Source organism: Manacus candei, unplaced genomic scaffold (assembly GCF_025592945.1).
Source record: "Manacus candei isolate 608988 ecotype Guabito, Panama unplaced genomic scaffold, ASM2559294v1 h1tg000014l, whole genome shotgun sequence".
NCBI classification, from domain to species: Eukaryota; Metazoa; Chordata; class Aves; order Passeriformes; family Pipridae; genus Manacus; species Manacus candei.
Window position 1 is genome coordinate 28,882,287 of NW_026138062.1, and position 17,967 is coordinate 28,900,253.

General features: G+C 36.3%; 1 protein-coding gene and 1 long non-coding RNA gene across 6 annotated transcripts in view; one reads left to right on the forward strand and one right to left on the reverse strand.

The window, feature by feature from the left end:
• The window catches only part of PCDH9 (protocadherin 9), a 689,952-nt gene that overhangs the window by 555,099 nt on the left and 116,886 nt on the right, over window positions 1-17,967 (reverse strand). The gene's annotated exons all lie outside the window — the stretch shown is intronic.
• LOC127467213 (uncharacterized) lies at window positions 617-5,442 on the forward strand. The gene is made up of 3 exons (XR_007903013.1): window positions 617-732; window positions 1,761-1,805; window positions 2,621-5,442. It is a non-coding gene; the product is annotated as an uncharacterized LOC127467213 (long non-coding RNA).

The window sequence follows — 17,967 nt, forward strand, 5'->3', positions numbered from 1 at the left end:
ATTTGCAGTCCCAATGTGCACTGGCCTGGCCCTACAATTTAACAGCTAGGCTTTAATTGTCTTCTAGCCATTACTCTTTAAATGCAGAAGCTCTTTCTTTTTAACATCCATTTACAGTCTCTCTTGTAGCTTTCCTAGCAACAGTGTCCTAGTATCTGAGGTAATAATTTATACAGTGCAAAGCTGCTACTTTGGAAAACAAAATCAAAAGTTACTGTAGATTAAAAAATAGTGCTTCAAAGACAAAAAGAAAACAGAACTACCTATTAGACAACTTTTATAGCAAAAAAATCAGGAGACATGATTCCTAAGCTCAACTGACTGCTCTGTATCCAATACCAGGGTTTATACACCGAACCTGTCTGACACACAGAAGTATTTATGTCCTGAAATACCTCAGGAGTATATGTCATAGCAGGTAATGCCAAATAGAAATGCTCTTACCTTTTCAGCCCCACCAGGAAACCCATACGTGCACACAGCTACCACCTGGGTCTTGGGGAAATCATTATAATGAAGATGTATCTCTAATTCACTTGGTTTCAGTTGAGAGAAGGCAACAAGGCAAAACTGTACAGGTCACTGAAAAAGTCAGTCTCTTCAAGGCCCACTGGAAAGGCTGTGTACCTTAGCAGGCTCTACCATACACCTTTCCACAAGCCTTTGCTTCACTGCCAGATGCACTCCAGTTCTCCCAAGCAGGGATCCTTACCTCAAACTGTAAACCTACAGGTACTATTAGTACCATACTCCTTATGGTCTTTTTCAGTCCTTGCATTTAAAGCATGCACTGAATCTGCCCCAGAGCATGTGCAAATTAAGAAAACTAGATTTCTGGTATTTCCCAACTGGCACACTAGTATAATGTTAAACCACTCTATTCCTGAGTCTACGTATGCTGCACAGAGGGAGTATAAAGCTTAATTAATTCATGTTTGTAGAGTGTGAGCTTCTCAATAGAAAGACACTGTTTAAGTAGAAATTACTCCTATTAAATCAGGTATTGGGGGAAGTGATCATACTTTGTGGACTGGAACTTGTTCCTCTGTTCTTTAAATAGCAAGAACGCAGGCAGCAACGTCAATGAAGACTGCATCCCTCATCATGCATTAGTTTATTCAGAAAGTTCAAGCCAAAATGAATTCTCTTGGCATCTGTTCTGGCACTGTGTGCTGCAAACCTGAGTCAGGGAAAGGATCCACTCTTTGTAAGTGCAGAGATTTCCTAGGTACTATGTGTGGTCTCGGTGGAGGATGAATCAGTTGTCATGGGTACTTTGTTTACAGTCCCACCGACTGGAACTGGTGTCTGCTACAAAATGACAGTCTCTTGTTGAAAGCAAAGTACTAAGGGGCATAACCTGGTTAATGGGATGAAAGAACTTTGAGGGGGAAAAAAACGAGGCCAAAGAGAATGAAAAGAAGAAACGAGAAAAAGAAATCTCAGTATTAGCAGAAAGAGAATTACAATTTTTGTACAGATAAATGAACTACTTATGCAAATATTTCTAAAATTAGTTATCACAGGCTGGTAATTTGCCTCAGTGCCAAATATGTACAGTTATTTTTTCACGTTTGTTAATGTTATAATGCTATTTCAAGTAAACTAAGTACCAAAAAGTATATGAATTCCTAGTTATAATCACTGAGTTCTTGTTTGAGTTGAAACAAGTCACTTAACCTTCCTCACAATTCGAAATAATAAGATGTGTCTGTTTAGAGTAATGAGAATAACCTAATATATTTTGTGTGCTTTTGCAGAGGCTGTCACTTTTCAAGTATAACACTACCACAGAAAGCACAGAGGTGAGATCCTAAGTCTTATTAGTTAGATCGTTAATGGTGTGAAAGTGCAGTGAGAATAAGTAAGGACAATGATCACTTTATGCTTTGTCACAGTGCTACTTCATGTGTCACCACTTCCTTTATCAGAGCCTATCTCACTCATAAAAGGGGTTCCAAGTGAACATGAAAGGTAACAAGCAAGAATAGAAAATGAAAGAGCAATTTTACACTGTTTTTTCCTTTCTCAGCCACTAACACCACTCAGAATAACATTAGGCTCACTTCAGTGTTACACTGTCATTTTCTAACCCCCTTTCTTTTTCACTACTTTTACAATCCCTTTGTACCTGGGGTGTGAGTTGCAGTGCTTTGGCATAGTATTAAAGCATTAGGATGAAGAAATCCCAAATTAGTACTTTTGACACAGTATAGCATTTTTATTTTATTATAGCATCTGGACATCTCTTCTATGACTACTCATCAGAGAAAGCAGGTGTGTGAATGTGTCTACACGTATGTGGGTGTACATGTAATGATGATGTCCAGCCAAAAATATCTACACCTTACCAGCCACATAAAACCTAGAAGTCACAAATGTTATAGAGAAAGAAAACTGAGGCTTTCTTGGCTGCAAAGGCAGGGAGGGAAGGCAAGAACCATCCCAAATCCTCATGAAACCATATTCCTGCAGCTCATATCCCATATATGTTTACCACCTAATCTAACTCCTGAAGTTTATGATTCAGCTTTATATTATACAAGTATCATATAATTCAGACAATGTATATGGTAGGAAGCCTATCCAATTCCAATTCACCTTTCTCTAACTTCACTAGGAATTTTTAGTTAGTCTATCCAGATCCTACAGATTACTTTGCAGACTTCTTTTCAGCTGTCATCGGAGCAAAATTTTAAGAGATGCCACAGAACCTACCAAAAGTGGACTTTGAAAAGATTTATCAGAGTTGCACTGTCTTGAGATACAGCTGGAACACTTTCTATCCGGAATTAGAGACAGGTTTCAAGTTTGCTTGAGGCATATATTGTTTTCCATTGCTCATTTACCCACACTTTAAAATGCATGTACATATAGAGAGCAATTCTGTGTGGTAGCCAGAGAAATGGTCTAAATGAACAAAATTTATGTATTCCTGCAATTAAAGAAGTTATAAAGCCCCAGGGAAATGACTTGAACATCCTCTCCCCCACCAATAAACGCACTAGGAGTGTCAGGGTCTTTATGTCTCACCAACCTTGATGGATGAGTGCAGCACAATCAAAAACTTACAGAAAAAATGGGAGGGGAGTTAATTACAAATATAAACATTACCAAAGTAAGCAAAAGTAAAAGGTTAGTTTAAACACAGAAACCATCTATGTAGCAGTGTGGGAATTAAGGGATAACCCTTCTGATATTGTTTAGTATTTCATGCTCTGTCAACTACAACACAATTAGTGTATTTGCAGAACTTAAGAAGACCTAGTGCTTTAAACAGAAGGATTTGCAAGCATTTATGAAAATACAGCACTACCAAAGTATTCCTGCAAATTAACTGAATGAATACACTGTTGTTGTATAAGGTTAATAAACAGCAGGACATGATTCTTATAGAAATGATACAGTATCACAGTTTTGGAATATAATTATTTATTACTTGCTCTTCCAAAAAATAAAGAAAAAGAAGAGAATAAAGAAGGGGGAAAATTCCAAACAGGTAATGCAAACCCACTTCTACTGAAATGCCATAAAGCAGCCAAAGCATACAGCAGCCAGCCAGATCTTTTCATTTCCTCTCACAGAAATCATTCCAGGGTTTTTACAAAACAAAGTAAACAGTGAATATATAATTCTGCAACGCTGTTTTAAAATTAAGGAAATTCAACAGTACAATAAGTTGAATGGTTATAACATCAATGTGGAGGCTTTCTTTCAGCTTGCTTTTTTCTTGTTTTCAAGCTAGTATTCACCAGTACTCATGTGTTTTCATCTCTCTTACTAGAGGAGTGTACACTGTATAATGAACAGAGTGGTTTTAGAAAGCAACAAGATAGATAACCACATTTTCAAGGAAAAATACTAAAATGTTTTCTGAGTGTTCTAATGAAAGCGATGGAAAGGTTTCCATATAGTGATGAAAGAAGGAATAGATCCACTCCTTGGTATACTCTATAGTCAAAATTTTCCACACGTAAGATCATGCACAATTTTTCAATATATCAACACTTGCTATAAAAGGGAAAGTGAAGAGGACACTATTGATTTAAATAAAAGGAAATGAAGGTTAGCCACTAAGAAAAAAACAGTTTTCCAAGAATAAGGATAATGATGGACTGAGAAGATTACATAAAAAGAGACCACTATTTTCCACCACTGGAAGTTTGGGGTTTTTTAAATGTATATAAAATATTTATCAGGAAGTGTTTATAGACAGGTGAATCTGTTTTTTGGCAGGCAGTTTTCTTGACTGGGTGATCTTTTCTGTCTTCTGTCAGATAAAACTAAGAAGATATGACAATACAAGAAAAGAGAGACAGGAAAAAAGAAAGCTCTTTTAGTTTATTTATAAACATTCACATATGGTTTTGAATCACTACTCTTAAAGATTACTTGTCCATGATACACGACTCAGAACCTTCTTCAGAATGTGGGAAAAGTTTAAACTTATGTGCCAAATCATAGATGCCATTACAGAGAACAGAGCTATAGTGCGATGCTGTCCATGACCTAAAAGGAGATTCTGGTTATGACATTCCACTTGACCCTGACTCACTTTCACAGTACATAAAATAATATTCACATTCTTGTTCATGTACTTCTAGGTCTCTTGGTGCAAATCCCAAGTCAGAGATACATATTATTATATTGTTACTGTTGTAGTATTGCTATCACTAATATTAACAGTAATTATTTTAACCTGTCTTGGTTGGCACAACTTTCAAATCAAGATTATCAAACAACTTTTAAAACTGCGCTCCTGTGATGAAGGTTTCTACTTGTCATTGTTCAATATTAAGACAATGTGAAAACATAGCCATAATGTAGCTGTCAGTTTTGTGTCTGTTTTTAACTTAGCCTCAACAGAAGTGTCTAGTTTTCCCTTCACACGCATTGCTCCATTCTAAATTTAAAAACTCTGAGTAATACAGAAGTTATGCATGGGCCATTTAATGATGAAACTAAAATCTTCAATGAAAATACGTCTTTGGACAACTCCACCTTCTGGGCATTCACTCAACAACACTACCACTACCAAGAAAATAATCAGTGCTAGCAAACCCACTAAGAGACTGAAAGTCAACCACTTGTGAAGTTTCACAAGTACTCCCTTGAGTAGTTTTATTCCTGGACAACTAGGACTAAGGTCTCCCAAACTATATTATAAAAAAAGTTTAGGAGTTAAAAGTATTCTTCACGGGCAATTTTCCTGCACTCACCTTCCTTCGTAGATTAGCAAATTTTAATAATATAGACATGGGTCACTCCATGACAGTTGACCTCATTGGCATCAATAGTCCCAGGCACATTTAATTTGCTACTGAAAATCCTGCCAAGCAGCTCTTACATTAAATAAACTAATTTTTATTCTAGCTTAAGCCAAAAAAAAAAGCAAATGGTTTCATTTAATAAGTTTGCTGAAGTTAATTGGCTCCAACTGTAGTTCTTAATCTACTGACTCTGTCTTTTAACTAAATGACAGCTTGATGTGCAAAGATTTATGAACCCCTTGGTTACTACTAAGTAGGTGTAACATCTTCACATTTGAGATATACACACACAACCTTACAATCTTCTGTTAAGTCAATCCAATCAAATTATGTACTTTACAAGACCAACTGTTTTTTTGTTTTAAAATACTCATGTCTGCAATATTTTTTTATCAAGTATATAAGCTGTAGCTGGCTCCTCTTTAGTATAAAAATTCTTTTTCTAGAGGTGGAAACAAACTCACAAATAAAAACTCAGAATTACTCTTGTTGCTTCAGAAAGGTGTCTACCACTTTTAATGATTAAAAGTTGACTGTATGTACATGGCCCAGTCTAGTGGAAAATCTGTGTTATTATGCTACCACCTTATAACATGGTCAGGTAAAATTTTAGCTTTGTAATATAACAATTTTGTCTTGAGACTACTCATTTGTAGCACACAGTGACTTTTAACAAAAACTTATCCTTCCACAGTAGTGATATGTAAGTGGACTTAAAAAGCAGGTAGGTGGTCTTCACAAACTGACAATGCAGGAGTTTACATCTCATTCAAACGACAAGTACACAGATTAATAACTAATGTATTATTAATACATCTTTATTTCCTCTTCTGCATTCAGTTTTATAGCAGGATGCATAATTAATGTACTATTTTAATCATGTTATAATAACATGCCTCACAAAAGCAATACACAACTGGGTTTTGTGCAGTTAGCTATGTCTAGTGGGAGGAATTTTCATGTCAACTATAAATATATAATTAGAAAGATAAACAAAATGCATGTCACTGGCATTATTAAGGCAAAAGGTCTGTCTATAGTTTTGTTAAATATTAACAAGAGACACCGTATGGTTTTGTTTCTGTTGTTTGTTTTTAAACAAGCCACTTCAAAGAGAATGGCTTGGAAAAACTCAGCCACTGAATTGCTGCCCTGGCCTTCTTATAAGGTTTGATGTGCCTCAGTGGTTTATTTCTCATAAGCTGCTCACCCAGCAATGGGGAAAGCAAACTGACAAGAAAAATGGTTGGCAGTGGGAAAAAAAGGGGGGATGAACAGAAGCATTGATTTCTCTAAATGGAAAATGCAAGTCTACACACTCTAACAACAAAATGCATGGGTAAACAAGAAAAAGCACTAGCCCCAGGACTGGCAGTCAACTGTAACTCCTGATAAAGTAAATGCATGGGATTTGGCATCTATCTATGAAGACTGTTGTGCTTCTGCCCTTGTAGCAGGACACTTTTGTAAAGATCTGCACTGAAGTTTAGTTAGATGACCCTAAAGTGAAGTGCTGCATTGCTTTCAGCTGTTATTCCCCATTGTCTACTGTTAATGTTTAATTAAATATTAAAAAAAGATTAAATTATATAAATAAGTTTACTTAGCATCAACTATATCAGTACTACACGATAAGAAGCCTCTCTAGTAACAACAAAAGACTTGAATTTTTTAATCTTCTTAATTGTTAAGGTTATTATTTTAGAAATAAATCAATAGCATTCTAATACATTAAAGTGACACTAGCAAGGTCCTCTAAAATCTAAAACCAGCAATAACCAGCAGAACTTCTGTCCTTCCCAAAACTGGTAACTCTTAGAATTAGAAAATACTCTGCTGGCTTTCTATGTGAGATATTGATATCTCTGTTTCTTACTATATTCTGTCACCATTGTGGCTGTTCACACATTTATTTAATTGTGTGAAACAGCATAACACAAACATGAGTGTCGATTCCAGTGGACTGACATAGTACTGCTCACGTCCATGATGTAACCTTAGCAATGGTGAAAAGGCAGCAGAATTACTATAGTAATGACTGAGAATGAATTTCTATTCACTATAGAGTATAACATGTGGGACTGTTTATCTGGCAGTTCTGTGTATTTCTTTGCATAGAGTTGATAATTCTGGTTAAGGAATGATAAAATGATAACCAAGAAGCCAAGCTGAATCCCTCCAAAGTCAGTAAAGCCTGAAAAGACACCATAGAAATAAAGAAGAGAAAGATTGTTTGGGGAACAAGTTGCATAGAGTAACATGATAAATCACAGCTTTGGCATAGAACAGCTTCATGTACTTCTTTACAACGGGCTGTGCCAAACACATAAACATCTGTATTTTTCATTTCAACCACAAATTGTCAGGTTTGAACATTCAATTTCAGTGGGTAGGTATGTGATGTCTTTTACTATTATCTTGGTCTTTATTTTCTGTTCTTTGTGATTTTCCACTGTGTCCATCATTCATGAACTTTTAAATTCCCCTCAAGCTTTTAATCTCTACCTTTAAAAGATGAATTTTCTTTTAGCTTATACATTTCCTTAATATGAAAATTTCTCATTCTGATGGTCATGTCTGCTGTCATATTCAGTTGACAACAGAATGCATATTGCTATTCTTCTTTTTGTTTATTTCTTAAACATGATTTTTTCTTGGGTTACTTGCAAGGAATGGGATAGAAGGATATAAAACTATAAAGAGAAAGTTTCCAAATATATACTTTTTTGAAAATGTAGTATCACTTGGGACTGCCTGCAGTTTAGAAAGTTAAAATGAGTCAACTAAAACTATGAAGTTAATGCAGAGAAATTAAGATACATGAAGCTATAGGTAGATGCACTCATTTTAAATTAAAATGCCTTTATTTTTTTGTAGTTTAATCCTCCCTTAAGCACTCCACTTTTCAATAAGTTTCCATATAGAGGCTTAATGGTCCTTAATTTTGCTGCATTAACTTCATACTTTTAGTTGTTCTCCCACGTACAATTGCCATAAGATATCTAACTACCACATTTGCTTGGTGATTGCAGAGTTAGGAACATAGAAGGCATATTTAAGTGCTGCCATTTTTAACAGCATTAATTTGAACCTCAAAACTATTAATACAGAAATATTAATGCAAAATTATGGACACTTCAAAGCTTCTTTTAAAATCTCTACAACTTTTTTAAACAGTTCTCTTCAATAGAAAATCTCAAAACATTCTGCAAAATATGCAAATATTGTTCCTATTCTTCTGAAGTGAAGCAACACAATTCAGGGTTAAACCTATAAAGGAACTTAGCATTATTCAGATCTTCCCAAGTTTGTCACTTCCTGGGCAAATGCTCTAAAACAAAGAGAGTACCACTTTATATTCTAAATGTGTTTTGAATGAAACTGGCTGTGCTCATGATTATTTGCAGATAAACTCACTGCTGCCTGTGTGTGTGTGTGTATTTAGCTCCTTTGCAGAGCACCTATCCAGATCAGGTACCCATGGGATTTAGGCACAAGGATGTTTACTTTGTAAGTCTAAATAGGGTAAAGTGCAAGTTGGATTGCTGTTCCAAGACAGCAACACTTCTGAAAAAATGCTGACGAAGTTCTTCAGGTTCATTTGGGAATTTGAAAAATGAAAACCTACACCACCAAGTGTCTAATTAAGATGAGAACCATGAAATATGCTACCAAGTGTGAGTAAAATGACTGGTGAATAGTTGAGCAGTTGACAATGGCATAGAGATGTTTTCCAGGCTTACGGAAAACCAGTCCAGGTTGAAAGAACAGTGTATTCTGGCATAATTAAATATCTCTCAGATTGTCTTTTGGGGGAAAGAAAAGAAATAAGGCGCTCAATTCTACAACCCAATGGAAAAATACCCACTTTATGACAAAAACATCCCCTAGAACTAGTAGGTAAAATTGGTAGTGTCCTTGGCGATTTTAGCACCATGGGCTGGTTGATACGGGAATTGTGAGACAGAGAGATGAGATAGGACAAGATTTAGCCTAAAAAAAAGAGAAGAAACAACAAAACCAGAAGAAAGCTAAAAGATTGAAAGAAATGGGCTTTTTTTTTTTTTTTTTTAGACTAGTGAAAAAAAAAAAGGAAGAAACTGTTTGTCTTAGGTATGCAGAGGGAAGCAAAAAGAATGAAGATTACAACTAAGGTTATGATCCCAGTAGGCATGAGGGATAGTGAAGTTGTAAATGGAGACAGAAGGGAGGCAGAGCAGAGGGACTGAGGGGAGAGAGAAGAAATGGTTTATGTTACAAGAAGTATGAATGTCATGCACTTCTCTTTCCCCCTTTCAGCTTAACAAGTGTTCTGAACTACAAGAAACATGGATGGTATCAGGAAGGCAAGGTTTTCCTGAGGGACTACTAGCATGATAGGATTATTTCTTTTTACCTCCCTAACACTGACAAGTGCACTTCTATAAACAATGTTCTGCTCTTAAATCATCTAATTTATACTTTAATAATTCAGAGGTTTCAGAAGATATTTACCAAAGCAATATTTACTGCAGATGTGGAATTAAATATGTAAGCAGATGTGTAAGCACAAGCAGATTAAACTGTGCTTTTCCCCTTCCTCTTTCACTCAAGGCTCAGTTCCCACTCCCAACCTGCAGGTACCAGTGTTCATCTCACCCCACAGGAAGACACAGGAAAAGAACTTACTACTTTTTGGTGTGATTTGTTATCTGTGGACATGGCAAGCAGCAACAGCTTGCAGTGGTGAGACAGAACAGAGAATGGGGAGTTGGACCTGAGTGCAAGGGAGGAGGTACTGCAAGGCAGATTTTCCTGGTTCATACTGACAGGGACCCTCAGCAGTGAGGATTCTTTTCTGTAAGCATCAAGTGTATGTTCGCAATTCTGCAGCCACAGAGTTTAAATCTGGTTTTTTCTGTTATTTTTTTTTCAGTTACTCCAGAGTTGATCCATATGTGTGAAGTATATTTGTGCACCATTAATGGCTTTCATTACAGTTCTGTAATTTATTTCACATAAAGGTGAAATGTGAAGGACATTACCAGATAGTTCTCAGTTCTCAAAATCGTTCTGTTGTTTCCTCCTATTACTATTTCACAGTTTCTTTTTCCTTTCTCTTTGTTCAAAATCCAATAGTACAATCAGTGTGTAAAGTTAGTATTGCTGAAATGAACATTTCTGTGATGCATCTCATTTTAGTGATTTGAAGTTTTCTCTCCACTGATATTTGCTACCAAGTAAGCAAAGAGAAACAAACCTGTCTTTTAAACTATGCCATGTAAAAATCAATTAAAGAAGACAATAATACTGCTAATGTTTTGAAAATTAAAGCACCCTATATCAGGAATTATTGTGTACTTACTATATACACAGAATTATCAGTCTTTCTCATAAGTTTCAACAACTTTCCCCTCTCTACGCCTTACAGCATTTTCACCTTACAGTGGTTTTGACAACATCCTCAATGGATTGGGAAATTTATCAAGTTGAGGTGTTACAGAAACTTCTTTATGTTGCTTTAAGTAAGGGGATATAATCTATCACTCAAAATATTTTAGTATCAACTCTGGTTCCTAAGTGTCTTGTGAAAAAATACAAACCACTACAACTGAAGGTAAAGTACTGGAATCATGCAACATCTTGCAAAACTGGCAGAGAAAAATTAGGACAGGAAGAAGTTACCTACGATATCCTAATAAGTGCCATCATCTGCAATGCAAGCCTCTCATGCCCATAAGAGAGACTTCATTATTAAATACTAAGAAACTCACTCATGGGAGTAGTCTCTTCAAAATTTTTTTACTGTGTCTCTAGTTTCCTCCAAGCTTCCATGTTCATTCAAGCACAGCACAGCTATGGCAGAAATGGGTGTTATTTTTCTTTAGGAATCTGTCTGTTCCTATGTCTGCTTAAAGTCTCTTGTCACTCCAAAATTGTGGTACGTGTTGATACTCCAAATTTTTGAAAAAAATGCCAGTCTTTTAAAAACACACACAGTAAAAGAACTTTCTAAATACTTTATTGTTAATTCAGGATTATTACCAGAATGTATGCAAATAGGAATTTGAGAATAAAGAAGTTATCATATTCTGAAGAGATGACAGGTAATTATAATTACCACCCAAGTTCCAACTTCCTATCACCCACAGAGAATGACCCCTATCCAATTCATTCCTTCCCAGGGGAGGGGGTCATGTTCACCTCAACAAAAGTTAGCCTGAAAGTTAAAGACTAGATTTTTCCCACAATTGATGGAAGCAGGCACCATCAGAAGATATTCCGTCCCTCCAATCCTAAATTCACACTTATTAACCAAGTGGGGGGGAAGTGCCAACCTGTTGGAAGGCAGGAGGGCTCTGCAGAGGGACCTGAATAGGCTGGATAGATGGGCTGAATCCAACTGTATGGAGTTCAACAAGGCCAAGTGCCAGGTCCTGCACTTTGGCCACAACAACCCCGTGTAGTGCTACAGGTTGGGCACAGAGTGGCTGGAGAGCAGCCAGGTAGAAAGGGACCTGAGGGTTCAGGAAGCTGAACAGGAGCCAGCAGTGTGCCCAGGGGGCCAAGAAGGCCAATGGCATCCTGGCCTGGATCAGGAATAGTGTGGCCAGCAGGTCCAGGGCAGTGATTCTTCCCCTGTACTCAGCACTGGTGAGGCCACACCTTGACTACCGTGTCCAGCTCTGGGCCCTTCAGTTTAGGAAGGACACTGAGGTGCTGGAGAGTGTCCAAAGAAGGGCAGTGAGGCTGGTGAAGGGACTGGAGCACAAGCCCTATGAGGAGGAGCTGAGGGAGCTGAGGCTGTTCAGCCTGGAGTAAAGGAGGCTCAGGGGAGACCTCATCACTCTCTACAACTACCTGAAAGGAGATTGGAGTGAGGTGGCCATTGGTCTCTTCTCCCAGGCAACCAGTAGTAGGACAAGAGGGCACAGTCTCAAGCTGTGCCATGGGAGGTTTAGGTTAGACATTAGAAAGAAATTCTTTACAGAGACAGTGATTGGGCATTGGAATGGGCTGCTCAGGGAAGTGGTGGAGTCACTGTCCCTGGAGGTGTTTAAGAAAAGACTGGATGTGTCACTTAGTGCCATGGTCTAGTTGACAAGGTGGTGTTGGGTCATAGGTTGGACTCAATGATCTCAGAAGTCTTTTCCAATCCAGTTGATTCTGTGATTTTGTAAACAGCTTATATATCTGTATCCTGTCCTTTCCTAAAAGTTCACTTCCAAATTGTGATTTAATATCTTTTGCAAGACTTCAGACTACCTCTGAAATTAAGTTATTGTCTACACCTAGATGTTAAGAGCTGGGAAAGGGTCAGACAGACAGATTTCTCCCAGAGACCTTGTGTACCCAGAAGCATGCAGCAAAATTATTCTGCTTTTAATTCTTAAAGTGGATTATTTAAACTATGTTAAGTATCAGGTAGCTGTTATTCATTTGTCAGGGAGTTAAGTTAAACCAAATCAAGGCATTTTTAATTCTGAATGAACATCTATACAAGGACTTAATTAGGTTTAACTAATCCATTTTAAATTCATTTTTACAGATTAATTCTCCTGAACATCTCCATGTAAATAAGCTTTCAGTGAGCTAAATGTATTTTCAGTAAATTATTACCAAAACCACATTCTGTTTCAAACATGGGTTGTGTTTTGGTATGTATTTTCTTTTTAAACCCTGACTATCAGAATATACAACAGAGACAACATGGCACTAATCCATACTGGTATATTAAAAACTTTTTTTATTTTTAATGAAATAGTCATTTCTTTTAACAAGATTGGTTATTTAAACTAATGTTTTACCAGCACTGCGACGACAAAACGAGGTGTGTCAGTTTTTGTAGCTGATTTTAAAATGTTCTCATTTTTTTTCCTTTTTTTTGTGCTGTAAAATCCTATTTGGCCAATAAACAAACATTATTAGACAGCCCTGCTTACCGAAGGCCTTATTCCAGTTCATCTTTACCTTGTTAAGTAGTAAAAAAGCCAGACCAAAATGAAAAACAAAGTTGAAACTGGTTACTCTAGAGTACAGGCACTTTGAACATAAAGATTTAATTTGAATTAATATTTGGAGAAAACCATACAAATATCTTAAAAAAAAAAGACAAACCCCCAGTTAATTTCCTTAGAAACAAGCAAGGATAATGTATCCTACAGAGCAAAAAAAAAAAAAAAAAAAAAAATCAAGGAATGAGATGTGGTTTAAAAGGTTACTTGTACATTTAAGAAAAGTTTATTCCTATATCTGCATGGGAACACAGTAACCTCAATGTTTTGGAAGCAGGAGAGGGTAAGGAATGTATGCTCAGTTCTATCTTAGCTTTCTTTGTTTAATTTGGGGCAATTCATTTCCCTTCCTGTACCTTACTTTCCCAACATGTGGCTAACAATACTGAATTCCTCTGCAAAGTGCTCTCAGATCTATGGTTGAAAAGCATATAAGAAAAAGAGAATACTGCATTACTGTTTTACTATTAAGGATGAAACACTGACATAACATAACCAACAGATATGTGTTCAAACTTCTAGCAGGGAAAAAGTCTTATACAATGATAAAAAGTGCAAACGGATATATTTGCAATAGAAGCCTAAAATCATAAAGCCTCTGAAAAGTAATGAACCTAATACTTGTAGATTTCAACAAAATGCATTGCAGCAAAGTTTAAAAGGGAAATGGACCGGGGGGATTAAGGAAATTACATTCAGGTCACATGAATTGATGATAAATATATTAATACTATAACATTCACCTCCAACAGACTGCTTGGAAAACAGTGAAACATTATAAATACAAAGGTCATTGCAGCTAAGAAATGAGGTTGATTCCCAAGATGTAGTCACTAAACACAGAAAACCCTCAGTAGTAAAATAAAGAGCTATAACATAAAAGTTCTTTCAAATAATTCTCTTTGTTGCTGAGCTGGCTTTACTCAAACCCAACTACAGGCAGAATTATGTGTATGGGGTAAAGGCTAGGGCACCTAATGACATCAGCTTCAGTGAGAAGAAAGTTAAACACTTTTCATCCTTCACCACCCCAAAACAACTGTCAGACAAGGAAAATAAAATAATGAATCTGAACACTAGAATATGACTTTGAATTAAGTAGTTAGCAGTAGTATAATATGTATAATCACAGATATATATATATGTATTATAGTTTAGTGCTATGAGCATCTTCGGTGCTTTCTAACATTAAAGTCATAAGAGGCTCTATTTTTTTTTTTACCCAACACAGCAGAGGTCTCCTTGGTTTACAATAATGCATTTTTGGAGCTGCTTACTCAAACTTTAAAGCTGCTAAAAAATGTTTTCCATATTATTTGCTCTACATTATTTCCTCTTATTTATTTTTTTTTAGCTATTTTTAAGAGACACTAATACCTTCACATTAGTATTTTCCTGTGAAACACAAATTTCTCAGGGAAGAAAGGAAAGGCTATCAGCACCATAGTCATTGCTTCATCACCCTCCACCATTACTTTTTTACATTATTTGATGACTGAAGACTTTTTGTGGCAGGGGATGCAGGTAGGAAAGTGGGAGAAAATACATAGTTCTGGTTTCATTCCAAATTTATAGTAAAATTAATTTCCCTTCTCTCCTGGTCCAGAGTCCAGATGCCTTCTCTAAAGCAATGGCATGATTTGGCCTGGTTTACCCTCTCTCTGAGCTACACAAATGGTTTATATCTGAAGCTCAGTAAGGAACAAACTTTAGCACCATTGCAAGTACTGACATATACCCATAATATTTCTGAAATAAAAGAATATTCTGCCATTTTCTCCTCCAGTATTTCCTCTTTCTAAACATGGGTGCTACCCTCCTTTCTCTGGTCTATGACCTGTGTATATTTCAAAAAAATATGCCAGTCTTTTACTTTTTTACTGCCACTCAAAAGTGAAATATTTCTCTTTTTTTTTTTACATTTTCTTCCCCTAAGCAGGGATTGTTGAAGTTATCTGACAACCTATAGCTTGTCACACAAAGTAGAGGAAAAAGCATGAAGGGACCTGTCGTGAAAACAACAGGTCTTAAGTGGAACACAATATAAGGGGCTGACAGTGAAAACTGGATAACATTCACGTTCGCCAGTTGCAAACAGAGAAGGAGAGAAACAAGTCTAAGGATAATAAGTTAAAATACACTTAAACCTTCATTTAGCTTCTTATAAGACCAAAGGTTAAAAGTAAGTTTGACACCTTGTTCTATTGCCTGTGCTCACCCTCAGGTAACAAATGAACCAATGAAATATAATAATGGGTCCCTCTGAGCCATGACACTGCACCACATCTATCATATACCACAGGAATATCAGATGTACTCTTATGGGCAATTTAAAATCACTAACATGTCTTTTAAAAAATGCAGCAGGTACAACATTTTTAAGTGGTTTTATTTATTCTCTCTCACATTTTTTCTTTAATGATTTATCAGATTATCTGTACATCAAGAAGTATTTATTTTCTTTCTAAATAATGTCTGTATGAAAACATCTGAATAAAAATATCTAGTATTCTCATAGATGCTCTTACACCTTGGTCATAGGTTTTTCACACCTCATAACTACTTTCCTTAGTTCACAGGTCCCTCTGGAAAGTAAATAAACTGTATGTTGATATATAGCTTTGACTGCTAATGTCTCACTTTATTTACTTTGTATGAGAGTAAATAAATAAATAAATAAATAGGTACTAAAGGACCTCTTGAAAGTAAATCCCATGTGATTTTTGAACTAAGGAGCTAAACTTGACTCTGTGATATTGATTTAATGACAATTGATACTGAAAGTCTTCCCTTTAAAATTTTCAATTGTGTAATGCCATGAAAATTTAGATGTATATCTCTATGAAGTACACATACAACAATTCCTATTAACACTAATGAAACATAGTAATAAGCCACAATTCTGGCACGTTAAGAGTTTTGCTTACAGTGGTGTATAAATGCCCTGAATTGAGACACAAAACACACATAGGAATTAAGTGTTATTATTCCCATCTTACAAGTAACAAAATAGGCACTGCAGGATTTGTTTGCAGAGTTTAACATGCAGGTTTCGTTCCAGAAAGGCACTATGACAAGTGGTGGGATTTAAAAATGTGCTTAAAATTTAACGTGCCCTAAACACTTTCCTGACTGAGTCCTGGGTGTGCATCAGTGACAAAGCTGTAACACAAAACTTTGGCTGCCAGCCTCGAGCTCCCAGCCATTTGTGCAGCCAAGGTAAAGCACTGGCTTAACGTCTGCATATGCTGAGCACAGATATTGTTCAGCAAGCAGTAAAAAGCATGAAACTATAAAGAATGGCTTATAAGGTAAGCACTGTAGCTTCTCCTTGGTTTTGAAAAACAGTAATTCAGATTTCTTCCAAAATGGTGTTGTCTCTCTGTTTTACATTCATCTCCCTATTCTTTCCCTTTCCTTTCCTTCTCTTTAAAAGCTGCTAACATCAGCTGCTTCTTTGTGGATTTTTCTTTTTGCTCCATTGCCTACAAATTGCTCTAAGCTCTTCATTCGCTATGAACCTGTTCAGCTGCAGGAGAACAGCTGTACAGCAGGCTGTTTCTAGTACACCTCTGGAAAATGTATAGGAAATGTTAACAAGCCATATAGACCAAAGATTTTTGTCTTCTGAAGATTTGAGTGGGGATATAGATTTACATATATTTAAACCTGCATGCATCTAAGCAAATGTACAGTTGGGAAAGATAAATAATCATTAAAATACTAGGTACATTTCTCCAGAGAGTAAAATGTCTAAAATTCTCAGTCTCTGATTTACATCCCCCAGGGGTGTCGGACGATGTCCAACCATGTCAACTGGAGTGGAAAAACACTGCACGTCAGCACAAGAAGGCCTGATTGCTCTAAAACAAATGTCTTTTTAATTCCTTATCTCCTCAACCCCCTCCCCTACACAAGAAAAGTATTCACTGGACTGATTGACGTTGTTCAATTTCTTACTTAGGTTCCAAAGATAATGAACAACAGTATTCATTTTATCACAGAAGATAAATATACTTGCAGAAAAAGCATGGTTGTTTTATTTTTCTGGGTTTGTTTTAATAATCAAAAACATTATGATGAGAATCTTGATTACAAGTCTCTAAATAAAGGACAAATGTATGCAGGGTATGAGAGAGAATACGTGAAAACAACAAAATGATGCTTCTAGCTGAAGAAAACCGACTCCAGGTTTCTGACCAAAAGCTCAAAGAAGGAGATGGAAAATTTGCTACTGGTTTCTAAGTGTTCTGTCTAAAGGACCTGGTTTAATCCAGAAATGAACTTTCTTTTCTGATGAAATGGACCTGCAGTTCAAACACATAATACATGCAAGGTAAATCATCATTTCTAATGTTGATGCTATTGCTGCGCTTTATGGGTCTACAAAAAAATGCTGGATAAATCAAACTACATTAAAAGTGCAACACCAATGACTGTAGTGGTGTTCTTAGTTCCCCTTAGAGGGTGTGGTTCTCATTTGCCAGATGTTTAAATGTCTTCTGATATAATTCCTTAATGGAAGTTTTTGTTAGAGCAATATTCTTATGGTTTTAGAAAACAAGCATTTTTTTTTTTAAACACCTTTGTCTTGGAGGAACAAACATGAGAGAAGCTACAATGAATAACCCCAAACAACATAAGAATTATTCAATTCTGATCCTTCAGTAATATCATAATACAGTTTTTTGGTGCCTTCTTTC